We start from the raw sequence: 26,197 nt of genomic DNA, 5'->3' as shown, positions 1-26,197 counted from the left end.
TACCAAATTTATAATAGCAGCCGTACAAAGTGCAGCACTGGCGGATACGAGTGGTGCCTTAAGAGCACCTCCTGATTTCGCGCTAAGCGCCATGCTGGGTATATATCCGGTGGCTATTGGGCTCAATTATCTCAACTAAGGACGCGGTGAATTGAACGATATTCAATGATACTATGATTGGAGAATTTAAAGCCCTGATCTGAAGTGAACATTTTCCGTGTTCGTGCCAAGATTATAGCTCTCACTCAAACACATTTGATAACTCGTACTTTCTTTTTTCTAGATAAAAAAAGAGTGTTCTCACCTCACTTAGTAATTAACGTATATGTTTCTAGCGGCCACCGTGGTCTGGTAGCAACGTGCTGCAGTTCCAGGGAGAGCAAGAGCAAATGTTTATAAACAAGTTTTTTAAATTAAAAAAAGTTTTCTTAAACGGCGTCGTCCCTCGGCAGTGATGTTACAAACACTCCAACTGTATTTCGGCCATGAAAAAATTGTCAGTGAAGCCTCATCAGCCTTGCAGATGCCGTTCGGATTCCGCGTAAAACACGTTGTTTCCGCCCTGACAATTTGCAGAAAAAATTAAAAGGAGTACGACACAAGTTGGAAGATAAGTTCGGCCTAAATCTTTTTGCAGGTATATTGCGCCTTTTATTTATTAATCTATATATATAAAAAGAAGTGTACATTTTGATTGTCACTCCCTAACTCGAGAACGGATAGAAAGATTGCAATGAAATTTTTAGGAAAGATACAGGAAGGAGAGGTGGTGGTTAGTTGATTTTGAAATCCCAAATCGGTTTAGCCATTCTTGAGTTATGATTTTTTTTTAGAAAAAATTCAAAATTTAAAAATTTGGTATATAAATTTGCCTATATTAGTATCTACGATCCTTTTTTCCGGGAAGTTAACCAGAGACGGACTAGAACTAGGATTAGAACTAGGACCGGGACTGAGGCTCGGAATGGACTGGGACTGGGACTGGAACAAAATACATACCACCCTCTGGGACAGGCAATAAGGGATGAAGAAGAAGGTGATAGAAGAGAAAAGAGAGAAGTAGAAGTAGAAGTATACTGAGAAAGAAATAGAATGAGACGAATATGGAGATAGATGAAGCGAAAAAGACGGAAGGAGGAGTGAATAAAAGGATCAGGAAAAAGTGAAGAGGGGTGGGGGAGGGCAGAGTTAGACGGAAAAAGCTTATTAAAAAATGCAGATAGGCCAAATTTAGGGCAGAACAACGTCTGCCAGGTCTTCTAGTTTTGTATAAATGTATGCTTCTCTTCTTTAAATTTAAGTGTTATACTCAGCTGATGATGTCGCTTCTCTAGCTAAGCAGCAGCTTTAGATCTCGACGCTTGACAAACCGCTGGCGGCTTGGGCATCCCTCGCAAAAAATGAATACCCAGCTCTTGCACATATTATGCTTCTGCACATTTATATAATGTCCTAACCTCAAGTTGCAAGGTGCTCCGTAAAATATGCCATTAGATTCATTGGCCGAACCAAATTGTTTGAACAGAGTATCAAGTAATCTTACAGTAATAAACAATGATTGGTTCGAGGAGAAATATCATCAAATTGGCGCTATGTGCGCTACTTTTACTTTGGTCTATGCTGTGGTTCGTAACCGAGCAGTAACAGCAAACAATCAGCCCAAACAAAAAGGTCCTCAGTATTTAATTAGCGAGACTTGCTCATATTGATGTATACAATTGTTTTTGTTATTGATATTAGAGAAAAATTTCAAAGCTTACAGACACAAGATTCTCAGTTATATCTACAAAAAGGCGTCGGACCTCTGTGACGGGAACTCCAACTTTTACCTATCCAGAATCAAAATCGACATACATAATGTATGTGCTGCTCCCCTGTCCAAAACCCATCTCACTCTGGTTTGAAACTGTAAGTTTCCTTAGATTCGCGAATATTGATAACAATTTGTGAGTTGACGCGCTGATGGCCACTACTACAACAACAGCGATGTACTTGGTTAAAGCCCCCAGAAAAGTCATATCAATATTCAATGGACCCACCTATGACTAACCTCAGTTGATGTATACAAATATTAAGTCTATAATGCGTGATCATTTATGAAGTCATCTTTTTCCAACCACACACAAAGCTGTTTAAAAGACTTTTAGTTCTAGTGTGCTGAATCAACTTTATTGCGTAAGCCAAATATGCTTGATAATATTTGTATGTTTGCTAAAATGAAACATTATGATGACTACTGGTAGGCGGCTTAGATAATTAAATAATAAAGTTTATAAATTGACATGACGTCTAATGTAGAAATATCGTGGGTATTATTTAGAAAGAACAAGCACATTTACCCATACTCTGCATATTCTTTACTTACATGACTTAAGGTTTATAATTCCATACATATATACACACATACATACCTGGGTATGCAGCTGGGTGAATATATAAGAATAAATAAGTTCGTTAATGGATCTTTTAAGCTTCTTAGTTAATGGATATCCTACTGAGTAAACGTTTTCAAGCAACTATTACAGCCATATAGGTATCTTATATATGTATGTGTATGTAGTTACCGCGCCTTGACGAGCGTAAAACGATTTTAATGGTGCTGTTTTTGAAATAAAGATATTTGTAATTTTTGAGTTTGAATACAAAATTAGTATTTTGTTTAGTGTTGTTTTCAACGCATATTCTATTTGATACGCTTATAAAACCTGCTATTTTAATGCAACTCTACAATTTCCAATAACCAAAGACTTAAGAAACGAACTTGCATGAACTTGTACTCCCACTTAATTATACAATTAAGGCATCGCACATGCTTAAAATTGTTTGTATAATACTGCATACAATCGATTACATTATAAAATGAAAATTAATTAATATTATGTTTGTAGGTGTGTCGTGGCCTTTTACACTGACTGATGCTACACTGATGCATGTCTTACCTATATGAATGCTTTGTTGGCTATGGGTTTGCTTGTAAACAAAAGTTCATATGAGAGGTGGTTAGTGAAAGGTGCAGTTAGATAACAATGCAAAAAGAAGCAAAAATTCAAAAATGTTTAAGGAAATCACAGTTCAAAACGCAAATATACATATATGTAATTGTCTCTAATATGTCAGCTTGAATGTATTAATAGCATAAACTTACCAGTCTGTATTGTTGGGTGATTGTAGATATTTCAATTTTTTTTTTTTGCTTTTAGTTTCCGCCTTTTTTTTTTGTTTATATTGTTGCCTCTTGAGTTTTGCTTTGCCAAAAATTTCGTTGGTAATAATGGCCGCTAATTTTGATGTGCGTGTTTATTTTTGCTTGCGTAATCTAATTAAAATTTTGCCAAATAAACATAACATTTTTTAGTTGTCGAATTGCATTGTATTGCATTTATTTTTTTTTTTTTTATTTGTTGGCGTGCATTTTTTTCATTCGTCTCTGTATCACATTACTTCTCCTTATTTTGTATCTAAGTGTTTCTCTGTAAATTTGTGTTGTAGAAATGTTTTTGTTTAAAATTGGTTTGCCACTATGACATTTGCTATTTCTAGACCTGAGAGCTGTATCACTCCTTATAGCTGGAGTCTTAGCCTGACAAGCGCAAGGCACAAGCACGAAACGTGCTTCGACGGATGTGCTCTTTTAGTTAGTTCATCGGCTTCTTCATTCCCATCTATTTCCATATACCCTGAGACCTAATGTAGATGCACGCTTCTCCCTATCCCGCCATTCTTTCTACGGACTGCTTACACTCTTACACACTTTTATATGCTCTGATATGCGATGGTATTGCCTTAATTTCTGCTTGACTTACAATGCGAAAGTTGACGTGGCTACAGTTTAAGTTATTTTCTTCCAGTGTTCTACTTCTTTGGTTACAGCTGAACCTCCACCAGAAAAACGCTACAGTGATCTGAAAGTTTTTTTCGGAACAGCGCAGTATACCACAGACCCTATTCCTATCACTAGTTCGGAACCATCAGTGTACACGTATGCTGCCTCGTCCGCCATTTGGGCACCTTCGAAGCGCAGATACTTAATGATGTAATCTGTTTGTCCTGTAATTGATGACGATGTATTACCGTGGCCATATTCTCTGCGCTCAAGCTGCTCCGAGGCACTAAGCCCCGTTGCAGCTATTAACTTTGCCATTAGGTCTATAGCTAAAATGAGCATAACGACATACAATGCAGCCATTGAGACTATTTTCAGAGCTCCCGTAATGCTAACCATTGATAGCCTGCAGACCTCGTCTAATTTTTGGTGTGACTGTCCACCAAAAAGGGACTTCATAGTATAGGACAGGCATTATATTCGTTGAGTTTCCACGACTACTTACTGTCTAGAATGATTCCTAGATATTTTTTGCAAGGTTTCTCCTGCAGAGTCACCCCTCCCAGCTTAAACCTGTTCAAATTTGTGGACCAGGAGCCGCCAGTGTGTTGTAAAAATTCGTATTTATAGCGCTATTTGCTTAAAGTTTGGTACAGGAGAACGTCCTTTACTTGCATATGATTTATTTATTTATTAAGTCTATGAACACAAGTTCTTACAGACTACCAATGAAAAAATAATGCCCTAGGGCGTGGACAGCAAGGAGCCACAAAAAATTTATAGAAGTTACATGAACGTCTGGTTTTGGGATCTAGCTCAGAACAACCTGTCCGATGCAACCGATGACCGTCCTAAAAAGATTCTTTTCCGGCAGATGCAGCAAAACTATTTCTCTGGACCAGGGTCAGGAGACGGACTCAGATTGGGTTCGATACCTTCACGGATCAAGAGAATATGGAGCAGTCCCGCTGCAAGGAGCTGCTGGGAGGATGACAATTTGTGGGAGGGACGCCACAAATTAAATGGGGTTACACTAAAATGACAGTCCTTGGTCGAGAAAAATTCCGAGTCGCTCCGGTACATTGAACCGATTGCCTTGTGATACGTAGTAGAGTCGGGAGCAACGTCGAGCATCAGCCCCTTCCCCCGTCTTCTTCCCCCCCCCTCTCTTTTCCGGCAGCAATTGTGTAGGTCAGGGAAACAGACTCTTAGTCCCTACCTCCCTTTGCACCGTTTGCCAGCACAGAATATATATGTTTCCGACATCCGCCCAGTGCAGCTCCTACCATGAACGGTGCCACTTTCCTAGATGTTCTGGTCTCCGCGACGGCAACCCCCCGACGGGTTTCATTGTGCCATGTTGCCAAGCCGCATACCCAAATACACCGGGTACCCCAATGCTCGTTCAGTCTCAGGGCCACAACAGCAGTTGCGTCCTAGCCTTCCATAACCCAGGCGTAGTCACCCGTCACTTACTCCCAGAGTGACGACGACTCCCCCTATGCACTTCAGAATTCTGCAGTTAAACTGTAATGGATTAACTGGGAAGATCCGGAGATAGTTGATTTAATGAAGCGGCACAATATCCGCATTGCTGCGATTCAAGAGACTAAACTCACAGGAAGATCTGTTCTGCAGACCTGTTCTGGGTATATTGTCCAAAGAAAAGATCGCGAGAGCGGAAGTGGAGGCGCCCTCGCGTTTATCATACACCACTCTGTGCAATATCATATATTTAATCCCGACATTTTTTTTTTTTTTGTTGCTGGGACTACAATAAGACAAATTCGTCATGGGGCTGGGTGTGGCTATGGGGAGTGGCAGTGGGAATCGGAATATATGAGGAAGAGGGACTAGAACTAGAAGCGGGAGTGGAAATGGGTTGGGGAGAATGAAATATGGAGCGAACAAGAATAAGAAGAAAAAAACAAATTTTCTAATACCATGTGGCTTGTTGCATAAATACTTGAAAGCTAGTCTGTTCATTTCATGAACTTATTTTAATAGTTTTTTTTTTTTTTTTTTTTGACTCGAAATAATTCGGGTCACGCATTATTTGTATTTTTGGGTTTTTTTTTGAAAAAAATCACAACATCTGGACTTTTATTTTTTAAGGACAGAATATAAGTGGAGCTCCATAGCTAAGGAATGGCATATTCAGAATAAATGAATATTTTATTAATAGATTTCCCTAAATACATATCTGAATTTGAAACCCTTTTTGTTGCTAATACTAGAAATTTATCATCAAAAAAAACATTACAAACTCTGGTAGTACTGTACTTATACTTTTCGATAGTAAACTTGCAGGTTTTTGTGTGCCATGGAATTGAGATAGTTGCTTTCGAATTCGACAAAACCCCTTTTGGTTGAAACATGAAAGATTATTTAAGAAAAAACATCGTTATATTTGAATGTTCCGCTCTATAGTTTTAGCACTGGCCTTTTTCTGTACTTAAACAATAAAGGTGTGGAATTATTAATTTCTTTTGGACTAAAAAATTTAAAATCCGGAAACAATTTTTACTGAAGGACTTTTACTATAAAAGGAATAACGGTTTGAGTTCCTAGTTTATTAGAAATCTGTAATGAATTATATTTTATCTGTGTACGAAAATGTAGTCTTTTTGGATGTTTTGATACTCTCTAGAAATCAAAAGTATGTTCTTTAAATAATCAAAGCATGCGGCTATTCAAAAAAAATGTATTCGTTTTTAGACAATTTTTTTATAATTCTTAAATTAATCACTTCGCTTTAAAACATATTTTTCTTTCGCTCGCTCACTTCGTATATACAAACGCAAAGTGTTGCTTTTGTGGGTGTTTTTATTATAACAAATTGTGAATCTCATGTCTATTTGTTGCTTTTTGCATAAATTTACAACTCTGCTATTGAGGTTGATCGGCTGCTCTTAAACTCAACAATTGTGACGGGTGATTGTTTGTAGTCTGAGTCGCTTTTTTGTTGGTATTATCATGTTACGATTGTTGTTATTTTTATTGTTACTACTGCTGCCATAACATTTTTTCATCTTTATTATGCTTTGGCGTTATTCTTTTTGTTGTTATTATTTGTTTTGTGTCTTAGCTTTAGATCTGGTCAAGAGCGTGCGATTCATTGCACGAATAGCGAGCGTAACTATTATGAAATAAAAAACCAACCATTAAATTGCTCATATATTTCTTTCTTTAATTTTTATATGGTTTACTTATTATTTATTTATGAATTGAATGCTTGAGGCGCACCACACTGCGCATTATTTTTTTGGAAATAAACAAAACAATCTTCAACAATAATAAGTTAGTACCTCACACGCGCAAATACAAACGCACACACTGACACATCAAAAATTACATAAAATTTCGGTTTTTATCAATATCTAATAATAATTTCTTTATTCGCTCAGCGCAGCCTCTTTTAAATTAATGCGCTGCAGGTTCGTTGCTTAAATCTTTCGTTCAAATAAGTCAAAGAGAGGAGGTTTAGTTGCCTTATGCAACGGCTTTTTGCATAAATTGTTAAGTTTTTGCACATATTTAAGTATACTTGTCTGACATCATCGATTGTGCTGACTAAGTACAACTAAAAACTATAAACTTAAGCTAAAAACTAAACTTCTTTAAACGTTAGAGCTTAACCAAAAACTCAAAATATTATTCATAAACGAGAAGTAAATGATGAAATTGTTTGCGCTTAGTTCGTTTGCACTGTCATTCGTAGCTTATTAGCGTACAATGGCAATGAAAATATTAACAACAAAAATTTCAAAGTATATAACACATACACACACAACATGAATCTAAATAAAGATTTTTCAACTTTAATTGCAAGAATGTATTAGACTTCCTGCCATGTAGCGCGTGACTTTTTGAAAGAAAAAAAAATCGTGTAATTTCCATTGATCGTTATGCACATATACACCCATGCGCTTCATGCTGTCTTCACTTTACCGTCAAATTCGATTCCATTCAAAATCGTATTGATACCAAATTAATATTCCATGAATGTACGCATGTGCATATACAAACGTTAACAATAATTTAAAAGGTATGGCCCTTTATTAAACTTTTTTTTTGCTTTAATTTCTATATACTTTTCATTTGTTTTTTATATTTTAAACAAAAAATTATCACTTTTCTGTTTCGCTGCTTTGTCTATGCGACTTCCTTCGCACGACGTTGTGTGCTCGTCTGTTCGTCTTCAAAGTGAGCCACATTCGGTTACACAAACACACACAACAGTCGCACACTCAATACTTAAACCAAAAAACAAAGCATTGAATCTTTTTATTTTGTTTCTTTTTTAATCATCCAGCGACAACGTGCGCACGCGTACCGTACCTTAAAGCATTTGTGTTCTACTCGTCGCATCGACCTGGCTAAGACTGACGAAAAATGGTAGTAGCTATGTTGGTTGTGAGAGATGCCAAACAAGACTTAGTTGTCTTAGCAGCAAACTGTTTTTTGAATCAAGCAATTTAGTGTTCAATCCCAAAAGAGGCATAGCAAAAAAGAGAATGATTTAAAAGTAAATTTAAATAAGTCGCAGCTTAGGTGGGAGATAATATTATATACCCATATGTTTTACTTATGAAAAAGAGCATTTTCTTTAAAAAAAAAGGCGTGAGTATCAAGTTCTTATGAAGCTCGATGTGTAAATATATATACATGTGTATGCCTAGAAATTTAATATTTTTGAATTAGCTAAAGCTTTCCCAGGGTTTAAAGCTAAACCACAGAGGTAATTTAACCAGAACCAAATAATTTTGATCTTCGTCGGCCTCTTATTGGTAACAATCTACAGCGAATTACTATCGTCGAGTTATCGGCTTGTTATCGCTGAGTCAGTTGAGTGAGTTGTTTTTAATCGGCTTGTAATCGATGTGTCGCTTTTATATTGAAGTTCTATCGGTTTCAGTTTCATAAAAAATTAATCGATAACGATAACATAACGATCACCGCTAACGTTTTCATAAGAAATCGATAAATTGTCGATAATATATCTTTAATTTTTTGACCCAAATAACACCAACAAATTTAAGTGTACTTAATAGTAAAGGAATTGGACCTGTATTCGACTCGAGTGGCTGTGTGCTACAACAGCATTCGATGAAATTTACCTTACGCAGTAAGTAAGATCACTCCTGTTGATCAATGGTAAGTTCTTTTTCCTAATCATTTATTTTCTGATTTTACTAATTAGACTATCGAATATTAGTCGCACAGAGATATCAGCCCTCTTTTATTCATTTTATATTATCCGTGAAGAAAATTTCCTTCGGTATTGTTTGGAGACGCCTCAAAGACGTATATGCCGCTCGACGCTTTCACCCATATCGTTAAGATAACCGTTCCGTCTACAGAGATCGTCGTGTCGTTTTCTGGAACTAACCGCTCCTTCTATGCTTGGAAAGTCACTCACTACATCCGGATGATTATGAACTACGAAAAACTGTTCTCTTTCATGTTTCAAAATTCACGACTCTGCGTCATGTGTTTGACTCTGGCTCATCACATAGAAAGCGAGTTTCGTTCGTCTCGAGAGATCCCAACTTCCTATACTCTTGAGTTTTATTGTTTAAAAAGCTTCCCAGATCTAATATCCTTGGGTTCTAGTGGGTTCTGAAAGAAAAGTTTTCACATCGAAACTGAGTTAGGCTGTCGCATAGTTAGACCTCCCTTTTTCTGGCCCAAGGCAAATTCAAATATGACACGATTTTTTAAGTAAAAGTATGCTGCATTATGAAAAACCTTACATTACTTCTGTTTTCCATATATTTATACCTTTATATTACGTCCATTTCATGTTTGTCCCCTCATTTCCATACGAATGTTTGACCCACGGAAAAGTCTTTTTCGGTAACTTCCCGTTGAGCTAGACACTTGATACTTAGAACATAGTTCAGATCTATAAGACATTACAATGCAAGTAAAAAAAAATCCGCTAGGTGGCGCACGGCTCGAGATATACAGAAATTTTATTTTAAAATGGAAATTTTGCGATAGACGTTTAACTAACTTCTCGGTGATCGAGAGACTTGAAACTTAGCACATAGTTTGCTAGTCGAAGGCATTACAGTTCGTGGAAAACAAAATGCCGCCTGGTGGCAGACGAATCGAGATAAACGAAAACCCCTGAAAATCTCAGAAAAAACGCAGGGAATCTTGCAATCGATTTTTGGGTAACTTCCCGGTTCGCTGGAGATATGAAACTTGAGGCGTAAGTCAGAATCCGGCGACAACGCAATATTTTATTAAAAAAATTCCGCTTGGTGGCGCATGGATCGAGATATTAGGAAAATTAATTTTAATTTTAGGAAAATTAATTTTTATTTGGGAATTTTTCAATCCATTTTTAACTAACTTCCCGGTTACCTAGAGACTTTTAACTTAGCACATAGTTCGAGACCCGGTGACAATACAACTACAAATCCCTAAAAAATGAGGGGAATTTCGCGGTCGATTTTTGAGTAACTTGCCGGTGAGATAGAGACGTGAAACTTGGGCCGTCGGTCAGAACCCGGTGACAATGCAACATTTGATCAAAAAAAAATTCGCTAGGTGGCACGCGGATCGAGATAGTAAGAAAACAAATTTTAATTTGGGAACTTTTCAATCCATTTTGAACTAACTTCCCGATTACCTAGAGACTTGAAATTTGGCACTTAGTTAGAGGCCTGGTGACAATACAACTTATAGAAAACAAGGTCCCGCTAGGTGGCGCGCTAGTCAAGATAACTGCAAATCTTTTACAAACGGGGGGAATCTTGCGATCGATTTTCGAGTAACTTCCCGATGAGCAAGAGACATGAAACTTGGGCCGTAAGTCAGAACGTGGTGACAATGCAATATTTTACCAAAAAAATTCGCAAGGTGGCGCATAGATCGATATATTGAGAAAACTGGTTTTAAATTGGGAATCTTGTAATCGATTTTTAACAACTTCCTGGATATCTAGAGGATTGAAACCTGAAATATAGTTTAAAACTCGGTGACAGTGCAATGTTTGATCAAAAAATTTGAGCTACGTATCGCACAAGGCGACCACCGTGGTGTGATGGTAGCGTGCTCCGCCTACCACACCGTATGCCCTGGGTTCACACCCCGGGCAAAGCAACATCAAAATTTTAGAAAAAAGGTTTTTCAATTAGAAGAAATTTTTTCTAAGCGGGGTCGCTCCGGGTGTATTTCTGCCATGAAAAGCTCTCAGTAAAAACTCATCTGCCTTGCAGATGCCGTTCGGAGTCGGCATAAAACATGTAGGTCCCGTCCGTCCGATTTGTAGGGAAAATCAATAGGAGCACGACGCAAATTGGAAGAGAAGCTCGGCCTTAGATCTCTTCGGAGGTTATCGCGCTTTACATTTATTTTGTTTTTTTTTAACGCACAAGGCGAACTATTTAGAAGATTAGGCCATACCTTCATGGCTAGCCTCCTGAATATTGCAGGCGTTGTAGAATTCCACCTCGTTGAAGGCCCAGCTCAATGCACGTCCCTGCATACTTTTAGGCATACGCGACCTTCACCACGATTATTTTAGACTTTCAGGCGTATGCGAATTTCACCAGCTGTACAAACACGGTTGCCACAGCCTGTTTTCATTTGGGACCAAAATTCGTCGAAAAAAGGACCAAATTTCAAAAAAAAAAAAGGAAGAAAATTTGTTTTCATTTATTGGTATACAAACAATGTAATATTCGACTACTCACCGACCAAACGTAATGAGGACCTTGGTTTTGCGTACAAAGTTCTTTGGCTAACATTATGTGGTTGATTAAAATAAACTCCAATTTATTGCGTAATTTGGTTTTAATAAGAGACAATTTAAAAAATTTTCTCTCTGCGGTCGCCGAGCTATGTGGCAGACTCCGTAAATCATGTACAAAACCAAGTAGTTCCTCAAAACACTTTTCGTTCATACCATTTCTATAAAAGCTACAAAAAGCTAAAACGTCTATATCAAGCTTAATATCACAATTTAACAGTCTTAAAAGCTTCCATTTTGTAACAATGGTATCTTGATCGCACTTTATCAAGTTATTTATTAACGGTTTTATAGAAGTTTCGGTTTCTGCTAATACCTTATCGGGAGTAATTGTTCATAAAACTTGTATATCACATCTAGAAAAATTAAAGCGTTTTTGCATTTGCTTTAAAAGTTCAATATAAAAATCTAAAATATTTTTTTTTATCTCAAGTCATTGTACATCTGTAAAGTTATCTCTTTCAAGGAATACTCCAGCTTTACTTCCAACAAAAGTATTTTTTAATTCAAGGTAGTAAGTTTTATTACTTAAATCCAAATTTTTTAAGCATGCAATAGGGGAGTGTATTAGTTTTACACAAAACGCCAAAAAATTATACGGTTTTGAATTTGCTACGTCATGACAAATACGCAACATAAAAACACGTATTTAACTTTTTCAATTTTGAATAGCAAATTAACAACTGTCAAAACAAAACAAAATATGCAAAAAAAAATTTAAAACGAAAAGAAGTTGTTCAGGATCCGTAGCTTTCATTTGCTGTAGCAACGTTTCCAACACCAAATACACAAAATTCTGAACTCCTTTAATAATATTTTTTATGTACTCATTATGCATAAAGTTGCTCAAGATAAGCTTGAAGTGTGCTTCAGTTTGATGGTATAGGAAAGGCAGACAAATCTTTTCTGATTAGAATTTTTTATTTTTTTTTTTTTATAATTTTAAGAATATATGTGAGAAACAACATATACGCTTTTATTTCGGGATCTGACACGACAAAACGTTTTATGTAAAATAGCTATCGGCTCTACTAGTGAGAGTTACTGAAAATCGATTGCCATTGACAGGGTGTTCTAATAAACAAATTTTTTATCAGTGTTGCGAAAAAAAGGAAAAAATTTCAAAAATTCAAATCAAAGTACCAAAATCGTGTGGCTCGCCCAAAAAGGATCAAAATTGAGAGAAAGGACCAGCGAACCAAACGGTGTTGGAGCGGACCAAATTTGGTCCAAATGGACCCAAAGTGGTAACGGTGTGTGCAAATTAAGTAGCTAACAAAAGAGTTGGAATTCTCTTGTTATAATGCGAGGTGGAATTCTGTTGTTTTCACCAGTGTTGTCAACGAAAATTCCAATAATTCTCGTAAATCTTGCTATTTTGAACAATTAAATAAAGATAAGAATTTTCACTTAGGAATTACTTAAATTACTAATTAAACTTGCAATTGCCTTTTGTTGGCAGTACTAAAAAATTGAAAATAAAAAAATTTTAAAGACTACCTTTATATAAATGGAAAAAAAATTAAAGGCAATTTTTCCTTTAATACAGACGTAGTCTTGTTGTTTTGACTAAAAACTTTAACAATAGCTCTTGTGAAAGAATTTTTCGATTTAAAATTATAAAGGTAGAGCGCGTGTTTAAATTATAAATAATCAATTAGTTAATCCCAAGTACATGGTTTGCCTTAAACTGAAAGATTGCGCTCTACCTTTATAATTTTAAATCGAAAAATTCTTTCACAAGAGGTATTGTTAAAGTTTTTAGTCAAAATGCAACAAGACTATGTCTGTATTGTAGGAAAATTTCCTTCTATTTTTTTGTCCATTTATATAAAGGTAGTCCTTAAAATTTTTTTATCTTTTTATTTTTTATTTACTTTTTTTGGATATTGACTTTGAAATATTGAGAGAACGGTTATACCTTGTAAGTGTTTTCACCATGGGTTGCTGCTTTGTTTTTTCTACAGAAGCGAAATACCCATACTTAAATCAGAAACTCGAGCCACAGAATAGGCTCGTTTTTTATGTATAAGGCTTATTTTATTCCAAAAAATACTACAGGGAAACAAAACATACCTCTTATATCGACCTTGACGATGGCCAAACTCTTTGTCTTGCGTTTTCAATTAAATATACTTCTACAAACTCTGTCGGCTTGTTATTATTATTGTTGTAGCAGCACATTAATCTGCTATGCTCGCCTCCAAGCATTATTTAAGGATTGAAAATTTCATTGTAGTTGATGTTCCATGGAACAAGATAAGGACTTGGTAGGTTAAAGAGCCTCCCACAAAGCTTTCCAGTTGTACCAACTATACATGTTGGTTGTTATGTAGATAGCGAGCTTAGATTTTTTATCCTTGCTAAACATCACAAACATTTCGATTTTCCATGTTTGGAATAATTCCCTCATTGGGCTAGTGATAAGGACCCCAAGATTTTGGTTTTTTTATTGAAACCATACCATTGAGGTAGTAGCCCGACCATCAAAGGATGAATTGATATGACCACTTAGAATCTTCAAGATAATTCAAACCCCTCCTTCAGTAAGGAACTTGGCCTTGCCAGAGCCATGTAAACTAAATTAACAGGTTTCACCATGGGGAGGTAAGATTGACATTTGGGTTGGTGAAGCTATAAACTGCCACCCCTTGAATCCCTCATAGCTTCTCTTGAGATTCTGTATGACTTTGGGGCCTAATCATTTTTCAGGCTTTTTACTGCAAATTATTATTTCTCTATTGGAAAGTTCTTCAGGCGTGCTGGTCTATTCTTTTCTATCTTTCCCAGTTTAGTTCGTTCACATCGTGTTATCTCTATCTCTTTTTGGACCTACTAAGCATGACAGCGTTTAGAGAAGTTTTCAAGCACTTTCCACTTTTGTATGCCTCCAGAGGCTTTCAAATGCCGTCGTGGTATCTGATGTTCTCCCTTCATAGGCTGATCTCCTGCAGGTGGTCTGTGAGCCGGATTTCATTTTGAGTCTACTGTAAGACCAACTGCATGACTCTCGAGTTAAAGTCACAGGCTATGATTACCGCTCAGCTTATTTCTCGGGACATGTCCTGGACATCACCGAGCTTCTGCTGAAACTCTAGTATGCTATCACTGTGTTTCAGAAAGCAGCTTAATACTGCACCAAATTGAAATTGAACCCAAACGGTACCGTTTCCCCTTAATTTCCTTTTTTTAGGCTTCTCTTCCAGGAGGGATCGTGTTTAGTCTTTCAGGTTATATCAACATCTTATATTTTTGTTGTTGTAGTTGTGGTTATTTTAACGATAAAAATACCCTCGAAGATTTCGGAGAGTGTAATCGATGTTTATGGCTCTTTGTCGGATATAAGTCCACCCCCTCTCTGCTCCTAAACCCCGTAGTTCCATGAGGATCTTGGGGTCGCCAGAGGCTCGCCTTGCAAAGAAACAGGATTCGCCATGGGTAGGTGAGGTTGAAATTTGCGTTGGAGAAGCTAAAAGTTGGACTACAAAATACTTTGATTCGCTTTTCCTTTTCTTTATCAGTTCCATTGGAAGAGCATCTGCGGTTTTGATTTTGTGTAGGTTCCCCTGCGGTTCATTCATATTCATGGCTTTTCATGGGCCTTGTACAACGTACACATTTCCGAGCGCGATCCACAAATAATTTTGATCAGTTCCGTTGTTATATATCACCCGCATTTTGTAGCTATATTCAGGTCGATTTAATCACTAGTTCTAAGATCCATTCCATAGGCTCTGGCCGCTGATCTCACTTAGACAATAACTCATAACGTAAATATGCCAAAGTACTTGGAATTCTAGTACAGCTGGTTATAAAGGGACCTCACTTACTGTCAGCTGTATGAGCTAATATGCGCTCAGCTTACATTGTAAAACGAAAATCATTCAAAACAGCTAACATGCACAATGGCTTTATCTGGCAAATACTCACTCACAAAATCGCAAAACCAGTTTTACCAATTTGCGGAGAATTTGCTAAGAATTGTGGTGGAGAGCTTTGCAAAGTGTGGGAGAAAAAAAGGATTATAATTAAGTTACAACCAAGATTATTTTATTGTTTCCTGCTCTGCTACCTCGTCAAATATTAATGCTAGTTCATCTCTCTCTCTCTCTCTCGTCTTCTTCTCCCTCTGCTCAATCTTTATATGAAATGCAAAGGTTTTCAAAATTGTGTGTTGGCGGTTTTAGGTGCTTAGTGTTTTTATTTTTGTAGCTGCAACGTGCCATTAATACTCCGGGATTTGCTAATGAGCAAAGTCAATTGACTTTTTTGTTTTATTTTAATTTTTTACTTTTTCTTTGCAGTTTTTAAGTGTTAAATAGATAGATGCGCAACCGCAAAAAAAAATTACGCACACACACACATCGGACACATATCTACTTAACTGACATGACTCGTTTCTTCGTCATGCTTTGTTGATCATCGTCGTTGGGGTCCGCGAATCTGTTCTGTTCCATCCGTTGCGGCCTTTGGCGATTTAACAACTTTGACAGCGACTGCGCGACGATTTGTATGCGTCGAATGGTGGCACGGATGTGTTACGCTTGAGCCACCATCATCTTCACCGCATATTCACAAGCGCACAAACATACGGACGACTATACAACGTAGTTAATGTTTTACTTCAGGTATTATCAGCGCTTCTTTGGAAGTTTTATTTTGCTTTTATTATGTACTTAGTCGTTACGCTCGGTTTAATTTCGTTTTATTTAAGGTATGTCGTAATAATTTTAAAGTCGTTTTTGTTCGAACGTTCTAAGAATATCTTTATTGAAGTACTACAGGCTTAAGTACGGAGATATGAGACAAAAAACTTATATAACCCTTTAATTTGGTATTCTTAAAATCTGTTACATTTGATAAGGTTGCCAATAGATTTCAATATTTTGCCCAATATCTTTATATATAAAAATCAAATTCTGTGAGTGTGTGTGTTCCCTATGGAAACGTATTTCCCACACTTCAATCATCACCAAATTTTGGCTATAGGTTCTATCGGTCAAGACGAAGGGTTTTCATATTTCAAAAGTAAGAATTTAAATAAAATATATTTTTTTTCAGTTTCACGTGCGCCACTGGGTGGTGCGACAAATTTTGTATGTCCGCAAAAGTTACTCATACGCCATGTACGTACTTAAGTGCAGAACTTTTGTTTGGTCATAGCATTGAAATCACAAAAACCCTGCAAAAATCGCGAGTACTCCATGCATGCATGTATGGAGTACTCGCTATGGACCAACGGAGTGCTCCAAAATTAACCACAATTCATACAAAAAATATGGTCCAATTAACATTGCGATGTCCTAGGACTGGACCATATACTCCACCTCCGCATTACATCAGAGTAATCCATGGAGTACCCACAGCCCAATAAACATCGTGTAGTGATTCCAATCGTTAAAAACGAGCAATGATCGGCTTACAATATGTTCGTGTAGAACCATGACTTGGTCCATTGCTGCATTACAGTGGAGTATAATGGTATGTACTCCAGTGGACCTGCAAAAATCGTTGGATCATGTGGTCCACTGTAATGTAGCAATGGACCAACTCATGTTTCCACACGAACACACCCTGCAAAAAACGTTGGATCACGTGGTCCACTGGAGTACTTACCATTATACTCCACTGTAATGCAGCAATGGACCAACTCATGTTTCTACACGAACATACCCTGCAAAAATCGTTGGATCATGTGGTCCACTGGAGTACTTACCATTATACTCCACTGTAATGCAGCAATGGACCAACTCATGTTTCTACACGAACATATTGTAAGCCGATCATTGCTCGTTTTAAACGATTGTAATCACCCTGCAAAAATCGCGAATACTCCATGCATGCATGTATGGAGTACTTGCTATGGACCAAGCGAGTGCTCCAAAATTAACCACAATTCATACAAAAAATATGGTCCAATTAACATTGCGATGTCCTAGGACCGGACCATATACTCCAGCTCCGCATTACATGAGAGTAATCCATGGAGTACCCACAGTCCAATAAACATCGTGTAGTGATTACAATCGTTAAAAATGAGCTGTCTGTATGAGATAATGGACAAAAATTGTGCAGCTAAAATATTTTGAATAAGTTATGAGATTTTGAGTATGAATTGTGTGTGACAAAATAAAATTTGACAAATAAAGCAAAGAATGATAAATTATGGGAATGAGAGATCTAAGAAGAAAGAAGGGGAGAGATAGAGAATGTAAAAAAAAGAGGGGGAGATAAGGAAATTATAAAGGGTAAGAGTGAGAAAAATTGGCAGATACATTTTGAAGAAGATCAATAAAATCTTATATACTAATTGCTTGACTTTGAGTAACGGGAGGGAATGCGTTAAAATACACCTTCTTATTTAGATTAGTATCTGCCCAACCCGAGCAACGCCGGGTACCCTGCCAGAGGCTTTATATTTAGGATGCTGATTCTGCGACAGTTGAGGTGCTTTGAGACATACTCTTCTTGGTTTGGATGCACGTCGCTTCACTTCGCTAATTGACAATGAAGAATGGTGTGGATGTCGGTCGCCATCTCGACTTACCTCAACATCCCCGAAAAAATACGTTAATTATACCACTCCAACCCTTTCTTTTACTACAAAGGATAGATATATGTTGCAGGCAATCGCTTAGTGAACTAGCCTTTCGGTGCACCGCAGTGGTGATGTGGGTTCCTGGTCACCGTGGTATACCCAGAACCAATATTGCTGAGGAAAATGAGTGAACCTTCCGAGTTAGTTCAGTTGATTCATATCGCTTCTCGTCTCTCCACTTACAAACGCTTCATAATGTCGGCATTGGCCTACAAAGTCAATGTAAGAAGGACACAGGAACCTACATTTTAAACTTAAAAAAATAATAAATACAAGGCGCGATGAGATTAAGGTCAATTTTCTCTTCCAATTTGCGTCGTGCTAGTTTTTAAACTTTCATTAGAATTAGCGGGACGGAACCATGTTTTACGCCGGCTCCGAAGCTTCTCATGGCAGTAATACACTCCGAGTGCTTGCCAAATCACTGCCAATTGAAACAAATTCTTAAGATTTTGAAGTAAATTTCCCAAGGTCTTAAACCCAGGTTCTTTTGTGTGGTATGCGATCACGCTACCCCCACACTTCGGCGAATTTCAACAGCTTGAACTCGCATAAACGCCAACTGTACTACATTTGTTATTAATCCTAATCATATTAGGTATCAAAGGGCATTATTTGATGGGAGTATATGATTAACAGAAGGGAATCCCATCCAATAACTTCTGTTCAAGCTATAAGGATGAGGAGGAAATAGAGAGTGTTGAAACTTTTCCCTTTAGATTCACTGCTTAGAGCTGTTTTATGAAGCTTGCCTCTGCTAAAATCGAAGTCACCCTGCGCTACAGTCGGGTTTATATTTACAAAGGAGGAAGGGTCCTAGCTCATACATACATCGTAATCACAATCAGTGATCTGGGCGGAGTGTGCCTCTCAGCTTTGCTGTGTGGCAGCCAATATAGCCTAACGTAACTTTATAAATATTTATCTTTATTAGCCACTGCGGTGATTTCCTAAAATATGTCTAGCGAAAAAGTTTATCCATCGGTCTATTTAAACTTTACTCCTTTGAATAAAAAGAACTGGAAGCCGAGTCTTCATTTACGCCAACGACAAAGATTTAGTTCAATCCTTGTTTGCAAGTCTGAAGGATGCTTAGAAAGCCCATCAGCTATCTTTTGCGTAGCCATCTTCCCGAGAGGAAACTTTCTTTGTGATCTTTAGTGTTCTTGCGTGCGTATATTCGCTCCTGTAAGATTCTGGTCTCAACCAGCATCGCAAAAAGGGCACATTCATCCAACTAGAGCTTCTTCTGTCAGCACCCATGATAAAAAAAAGACTTCGTGTCCTCATAATGAGAATGCTTTATATGCAGTACTGTATCAAATCATTTTGTTCATTCATCGTTTTTTACACACAAAAGTTTTAATTCTGTTTTATTTATGCATGTTGGCAAAATAAATTCCTCTCAAAATTACTATTCATACTTCCTCAACAAAACGAAGTTAGAATAACTTCAAATAAAAGACGTAATGATTCATAGGCATGACTGGCCGTCTTAGCACTATACCACTAGACAAGCTTGGATAAAACTTTATATGTATCTACGTGCAAACAAAGGTTGCTCACTACTATCTCACATTTTTTTGCATTTACATATATGAGCAAGTACTAAAAAAGACAATAAATCATATTTCTGCTCACTAAATAAAAAAAAATGTATAAAATACCTCGTCTAGCAAGTTAAAGCTCATTCATTAACATGTCCGCTTACTTATCAAGAGTAAAACACTCAAGCACCCACACTAGTCAGTGATTTTCTTGGACTAAGCTTAGAATATGCTCTCCATTCTCACCAATATATTTTATTATTGTAAATATATATATTCACTTAAATTCGGTGCTAGTTTTTATTAACGCACCTACAACCCTGAACATAATTACTACTTTTGCATATACTCCTAAGTCTATGCTCTCACTAAAATTTTATACTCTCCGGCTTAGGGTCTCCACAATATGAGATAGATATTAAACTGAGAGCATGGAAATTGAAAACCTGTAGTTTAGAAACGTCGCTTATTTACTGACGCGAAAAGTATCTGCATGTGCAAAGTACAAACATAAATATAAGTTTTGCCTTTTGGTCAATTGAGAAAAATAGATTGAATCTGCCTTCAGCGATCTTTGGAGGTTTCTTGCAGCTGGCAAGCTTTTATACTAACTGTCTACAGTTGAAAGTGGTAGCGAGATGCCTGTACAGTAAGAAAAAAACAGATGCAGAAAGGCGTGAGTGCGAGGAGCTTCAGCCGCTAGAGCTGCTATCCACAAGGAATAAACTGTAAGAACCAAATATGGCGACGGCATAACCGATGTCCAAAGAATACCTAGATTACGGAGGGTAAACTTCTCTCTTGTTCTAAATGGAGATAGTGATGAACTGCGCAGAAATGATGAACACGTTTTCGCAATGATGGAGTTAATTTTTACCAGACGATTATGACGAAGTCCGAATACCAATATCCAGATAAAAATATAACAGGACTGAGGGTGCTGATAAATGGGCTGCGGCGGTGAGGAGTTGGAAAGGCGCATGCATCAGCTTCTTTACAAAATGAAGTCGGACGTGTGCATGCCTGTGTAATTTCAGTGTTCTTTTCCCAATCCACAAGAAGGAGGATCTTGCCTGCGCAAACTATCCTGGAATCAGCCTTCTCAATATCGCATATTAAGTCATGTCAAGCGTAGTGTGTTCACAATGGCGCCTCAAGGAGGAACGGAGTAAAGAATTCATTTTGGAAGGGACTATAATGAACCAGTTCACGGATGTATCCAAGCTGTTGCCAGAGCCTCGACAGCTAAATAAATACATGTGTGTATGATACATTCACTTTTGTAACAGCATTCGCCTCCCATAGGGCAGGTTGACAGGTAGGTTGTAGAAGCTATATACTGCTTTGTACAACCCATGTGCTTATATTAAGTGAGCTGAAAGATTACTTACGACAGTGATATTGATCAGCTGTGCTACAAAATCATTGAATATTTCATTTTTATTCTTACTTACTTACATACTTAATTGGCGCTTAACTGTTTAAATGATTTTGGCCGTCCAACAAGGTGCGCCAGTCGATTCTGTGTCGAGCTAAATCCACTACAGTACTTGTCGTCACCAACGCGTAGAGGTCCGAAATCGTTTCGGAGAACTTTTCTCTCGAACACTTCCAGAGCCGTCTCACCAAATGTTATTAGTGTCCATGCTTCCGCACCATATATCAGGACGAACACAATAATTGACTTGTAAACATTGGTTTTCAAAAAAAACACGAACTCTTCTATTTCAAAATGTTGGCTGCCTATTGGGAACCTCGTTTAGTTTCGAACGCCTCGAAGAGGTCATTCCCAATTCTGACTGAGCTGAAGTTGTTTGGTAAGGTTGAACTGACCGGTCAATAAGACCTGACATAGACTGAATATGTCCATAGTGTTACCAGAATATGTTTGACGACCAAACGTAGGAACCCCAATTAGGTGCCAGGACTTACATATGTTATAGAATAACTCCGATCTCATGAGAAATACTAGAAGTTTTCTAAAGCTAGCTTAATTGCTGCCTCCAGGCCTAGCAACTCTGCCGTCCCTAATAGCTGGAGCCTTGAACGAGCGCAGGATACGGACACAAAACGTGCCCAACCGTTTCTTCCAACAGCTCGCACTCCCTACATCTGCTGTTACTGACGAGGCCCAACTTAAAACATTTGACGTCGGAAAGCATTTAGTATGTCCATAGTGAGCTTTAATTCTTCTCTCTACTCTTTGTGACCTTATGATCGGGAACCTTTGTGCTTCTTGATGCGAATTATTTCCTTAATCGCCGCCTGACTGACAATATATATATTGACGCGACTGCAGCTTAAATACGCTTCCTTTAAAATTCCTGTTATTTTCCTCATGGCTATAATTTCCGCCTGAACGACGCTGCAGTAATCTGGCAGCCTGTAGGATCCACTTATATCTGAATAGACACAGTAAACAGGAGACCCGACCCTTTCCATTAGTTTAAAACCATCGGTATACACGTGTATAGTATGTTCTGCCATTTCTGCACGCTGGCGCCAACCATCCGGCTTCACATAACTCTTTCGAATCTCAGGCACGGGACCATATATTTCGTTTGACGGATATTTGATAGCACTAGACTGCTAATTTGGAATCCATCAGTTCCTTTTTCCGGGTTTTTTCCAAAATTTGCAACACAGTGAAAATCTGGTCGATGATACCATATACCAGGTGTGAGCTTCACTATGAGAGTTCAATCACCCGATTCACTGTTGCTTCAATCTTGAACGCAATGCACTTGACAGGATCTTATATACGGTACCAAAAGAACACTTAGATTCCAATCATCAGGCATGCACATGTCGGGCAATATTTGCACAAGAAGCTGATACATGTGCTTAACCAACTCCTCGCCACCGTGTTTGAGTATCTCCGCGGGCAAACCATCACCGCCCGAGGACTTGTTGTTTTTAACATGGTAACTGTCATACTGACTTCGGCATAAAATCACTTAACTATGTGGTCAAGCGCTTGCAGATGTTATTGATTAACAAAGATGATTTTTCTTCGTTGAGTCTCCATAAACTTTTCGACCAACCTGTTTTTACACCCCTTCCTTCATTCCTTTTCACTATAAGTTTTAGTTTTTTGCCTCAATAATAGCACCAACAGCCAATTGTGTAGAGTTATCTCACGATTTAATCTAGTTTAAAAAAAGCGTTTGGCAGTTGTAAGAAACCCGTTGTGTATTTGTAACAGGGGCGATAATGACGGATGGTGGCCCAATGAACAAACCGATGCACTCGAACAGAACATAAGCAGGCGGCTAATTCCGTTTTTGTAAGATTGACTTTCGATCTACTGCTGCCGACAACGTAGATACAATCCTATCCTGTGTAAAAAAGGTGGCGTTGTGTATGTATATGTATATATATCTGAAAATTAGACCGTTTCATAACAAAAAGCTAAACTTTTAGGCCGCGGTGCTATATTTGTGTAGATTACGACCCGGTTTTTCAGTAAAAGTTGAACTCACTTTGTGAGTTAAACTACACTTAAACTTGTAATGCAGTTTTTAGTCAACTTTAACTGCAGTTTTTGAGCTCTGAACGTGATATATAAAGGTATGCTTGGAGAGTCTTTGATATATATCCGATTCAGCTTCCCCCTAAAGAGGGTAGGGAAAGGAGTATCCCTAGGTCAACGGGCTGGACCGAAACCCGAATGGAGTGTTGACTATGTACAACTGAGCGTGTCCGAGGAAAAACTAAGCCGTTATGGGGGAGCAAGGAGCTAAATTCTTTTAGAAGACATGTAAAATTAATGTTTAAGCAGACAATGATCGCGGAAATTGAAGCATGCAAGGCCGAGGACCTACACTCGCAAAATCTAATCAAAGGGAGCCTCGTGGAAATATATCTGTGCGGACATCGAGTACTCCAGCGAAACATCGCGGCTGATAAAAGTCCTAGCTAGGGGAAATATCGCCCAGGGACTAGTAAATACCGAGAACGGGGAAACGTCACGCAGTAGAGAAGAGTTGCTTGAGACTCTTTTCGACACACCTCGCCCATCTGTAGGCGATTCAGAAAAGCCAGCAGGCAACACTTACACTTCGCTCACGGGGCGGGGAGTGCATGGCTTGGTCACTGATACCAGGATCGAATGGAAGTTTAAATCGCCGTGCCCAAATGATATATTATCTACCATGGTATAAATCTCGAGTAGAGCGATCATGGAATCGCTTAAAATATGATTGGACGTGTACATAAAACTGAAGCATATACCCAACTCTTGGAGAACTTCTCGTGTCGTTTTCCTATCAAAGGCCGATAAGATCAGTTATAGATATCCCTAAAGCTACAGACATATTAGCTTAATATCAGTTCTACAAAACACAACATGCATACACCAAAGACCAGTCGGTAGATACGGGACTGCAGAGGATGGCTATAACCATAGAGAAAGCCTTGGAATATAAGAAGTACGCCCAAGGGCCGGGTCTTTTAACAATGTCTCTAAATAGGCAATAATGGAGGGTCTTAATTACATTGGAGTACATTCAGCCCTAATCAGATAAATGGGTTGTGTGCTTAATTGCAGAAAGATTACTTTGCAGTGAGAGTAGTATTAGGCCACGAAATCGGTGGATAGGGGCACGCCTAATGGCGGGGTATTATCATCTCTGCTGTGGATACTGGTCATCAACCAACTGCTCAGGCGGTTCCATGAGGATCCCGCCAAACTTACGGCGTACGCAGATGACGTTAGAGTTGTCATAAGTGGAAAGTGCCATCCAACAATTAGCTCTTTGATAGGTCTGTTCTATTGCATGGATGCTGGTAATCTGCTGTTAGCATGTACTATGGCCACTTGTACATAGATGGTCCCTGGCAACGTCACTTAAGTGTCTCTAAATTTTGCGGTTGCCGCTTCTACCCGTTCGGTTTTCTTCGGTACCGCCTCAGAAGTATTGTCGTTATTCCATCGGTTCCTCTTTTGAGAAACGTGCTTGGCGTCGGGCTTCGGGTTGCTGTTTATAGCTCTAAGCTCTCGGTTGAAGGCTGCGAACTCCGCAATCACGGTTTTGAAGTGCCCGATATCATGGAGCCGATAGAGTCGGTTCCGTTGCGAATTGGTGCTTCCGCCCGTAACCGTGGAGGAAATAATATTCCCCTGGGTGTTATGGCTGTACCTCCTGTCGCTTTGTTTGTTGTTGTTACTGCTTGTATTTTAGGGGTACTATGGACGGTACTCCCTATAGCACCTGGAATCGTCTCCTGACTGGAGGGGAAAAGTGTGTCCTCGCCTGACTCCGTGACTTCTGTCGTCGGAGTCCTGTAGCACGTGTCGAAAAGTGGATTGTTCGGTGTCCAAGCTGACATGGCTTTCTTGTTTGTCATTTGTATCGTAGTTGTTTTGTGCATTGTGCCCTTTGTAACCGAAGAGTCCACGTTGTCCGGGTCAGTTGATTTATTAGAGTTATTTTGAGTTTTTTGTTTAATGAGTTCATGTTTGGTCCCACGAGTATGCCGGAAAGGGTTGACCACTCATCCGCAGAGCCGGCATGCGCAGAGAACGCACTTATATAACCAACCTTCCCCAGGCGTTGGAGGGGACCGTTCGGGATCAACTTTTCGATTCGTCGGCGCGGGTACCTCGACCCTTGGTTTAGGGTGGTGTTGGTTTGGCTATCCTATTATTCCCCACAGCCGCTGAAAAAGACTGTAAAAACATCCGCTCAGAACTGTCACGGGATGTTTTTTTAAGGTAACAGAACATCATTTACAAAGCGAGAACAGAATACTCCCTATTAAAGTGAAACATGAAATGCTGAACAAACAGAACACTAAGAAACATGGGCATCGCAACAGACATCTGATTGAAGAGCCCCGCCTCCTGGACGTTAGGAGTTATCTCCGTAAGCACTTAGAAGGAATCCGGCGCATTAGAACTCCGTTTTGGGCCTGATGAGTATACACAGGTTCTCAGTCTCATCTATGATCAGTCGCCACAGTCCTATGCCAATAAATTCCCGGCGAACCCAAGGCCGATACACGAAACTCGCAGTAGAATAATGCTGAATTCGCAGGGAAATGCGCTTCATTCTGGCTCAACCTCGATCTGGATACTGTAATCTTGAACTCCCACTTATCCAGATTCAACCCCGACATATCCAATGTACATATGTCCCGCATGTAATGTGTCCCCACATGACACCAACCATCTTTTCAATTGCAATGTGAAACCAACGCCTCTAACAGCCATATCTTTTTGGTCCAATACTGTAGAAACGGCATGTTTTCTTGGATTGCCGTTAGATGATATTGATAACGATTTTGTGAGTGATCACCCGTGAGTGATGCAACATCAAGCAACAACACTACCCGTTAGATCATCTTTCAACTTCGTTAATTTGCCACAAATACCTAAAATACAAGGTTCTTGAAAAGTAAAAGGAAGAGACAACTATACAGTTATTTTTCGATATTTATAAAGATAATAGCATTATTGAAAA

The 26,197-nt window shown here is 38.5% G+C and overlaps 1 protein-coding gene across 16 annotated transcripts in view; it reads right to left on the bottom strand.

Annotated features, from left to right (window-relative positions):
- Window positions 1–8,260, bottom strand: part of pio (piopio) — a 217,669-nt gene extending 209,409 nt beyond the window's left edge. For 3 of the 16 annotated variants that reach the window (XM_067776762.1, XM_067776760.1, XM_067776746.1), the window contains exons 1-2: window positions 7,853–8,158; window positions 3,146–3,470 (exon numbers count right to left, since the gene is read on the bottom strand). The gene's annotated coding sequence lies outside the window, so the exon portion shown is untranslated. The other 13 variants (XM_067776751.1, XM_067776747.1, XM_067776757.1 and 10 more) reach the window with 13 other exon arrangements.
- Between the last annotated feature and the right edge of the window lie 17,937 nt (window positions 8,261–26,197).

Source organism: Eurosta solidaginis, chromosome 3 (genome assembly GCF_040869045.1).
Source record: "Eurosta solidaginis isolate ZX-2024a chromosome 3, ASM4086904v1, whole genome shotgun sequence".
NCBI classification, from domain to species: Eukaryota; Metazoa; Arthropoda; class Insecta; order Diptera; family Tephritidae; genus Eurosta; species Eurosta solidaginis.
Note: the sequence above shows the minus strand (reverse complement) of the source record. Positions and strands in the feature narration are given on the sequence as shown.